Raw genomic sequence first — 1,294 nt, forward strand, 5'->3', positions numbered from 1 at the left:
GGGTGTACGTAGCAGAGCATGGCAGGAGTGGGATGTGATAAGGGTTGGATGTAGCAAGGATGGATATGGCTGGAGTTAGATGTTGGGTGTGGCACGAGTTGGATGTGGCAGGCGCTGGGTGTAGCAAATATTGGGTGTGGAATTGATGTTGAGCATGACAAGTGTTGGCCGAGACAGGGGCTGGGCATGGCAGGGGTTGAGAGAGGCAAGGGCTAGACATGGCAGGACTGGCGCGGCAGGGAATGGATGTTCCACCCCAGGCACCTCCTCTTTTGTTGGAAATTTGACTCCTACATGATTGACATCTCCATTGTTTCCATTTTTTATTGTAACTGGTCTCATATTTGTGATGTTCTTACTAGTATTCGCCATATGGTAACTAGTAGTAAGGGTCCAGGTGGTGATGGTGGAAATAACAATGCCACTACTATGGGAGCCTCTAAGGAAGAATAACGTGACTGCAGAAAAAAAACTAGGCGTAGCCCACGTGCACCTTTGACACCTGCTAGCCCACCTGCTGATGCTGCTGTTGCTGGTGTCACTTCCGCCGGACAACAAAGCCACGCGTCAGGTTGAGAGGCGCAGCCCTGTGAAATCGTTGTTGGGCTTCCTTGTGTGAGGGATGACACGAGGAGACACAATGTGATCGCCAAGGCCAATCTCTTGGCAGGCCTCCATTGCTTTGCCTTTTGAAGTCCATTGAGTAAAAAGTTGGAATTTCTCTTAATAGATATAGCATATTTACAATACACACAACATGCATACGCTACACACACACACACACACACACACACACACACACACACACACACACACACACACACACACACAGGACTAATGGAGATCCGTACCAAATCATCCATGAAAGGTTCGTAGTTCTTCACTTCGTCCTATGCTTGAAGGCTCCCTAATCCAATACTCTGTTGTGGGTCAGTCAGAGCGTCACTCCCATTTTCCTTCACCGTGATTTTGATCCGCTCGCCCTCTGCTAAATGTGTTGACATGCGTGTTGCAACAACTTCGCAATATCAAACAACACTCATCATAATATTGTGCTTGCCAAGGCTGTGAGCGTCTGATTGGTATATGAATAATGATTTTCATTGAGCACCAAATAAACCAATCTCATACATTATGCCATTGATGTCAAAAAGAAAAATACGAATAGGTTGAGGAGATTCTGAGTCAGTCTGAAAGGAGCGCCACTATGCCTCGAAAAGAGTTGATGAGTGACAGTTATTAGCACATCACCTCTGTTGCTTCCGTGTTTCAAAAAAGTTGTTATGTGCAAGGT

Source organism: Portunus trituberculatus, chromosome 50, assembly GCF_017591435.1.
Source record: "Portunus trituberculatus isolate SZX2019 chromosome 50, ASM1759143v1, whole genome shotgun sequence".
Taxonomy (NCBI): Eukaryota; Metazoa; Arthropoda; class Malacostraca; order Decapoda; family Portunidae; genus Portunus; species Portunus trituberculatus.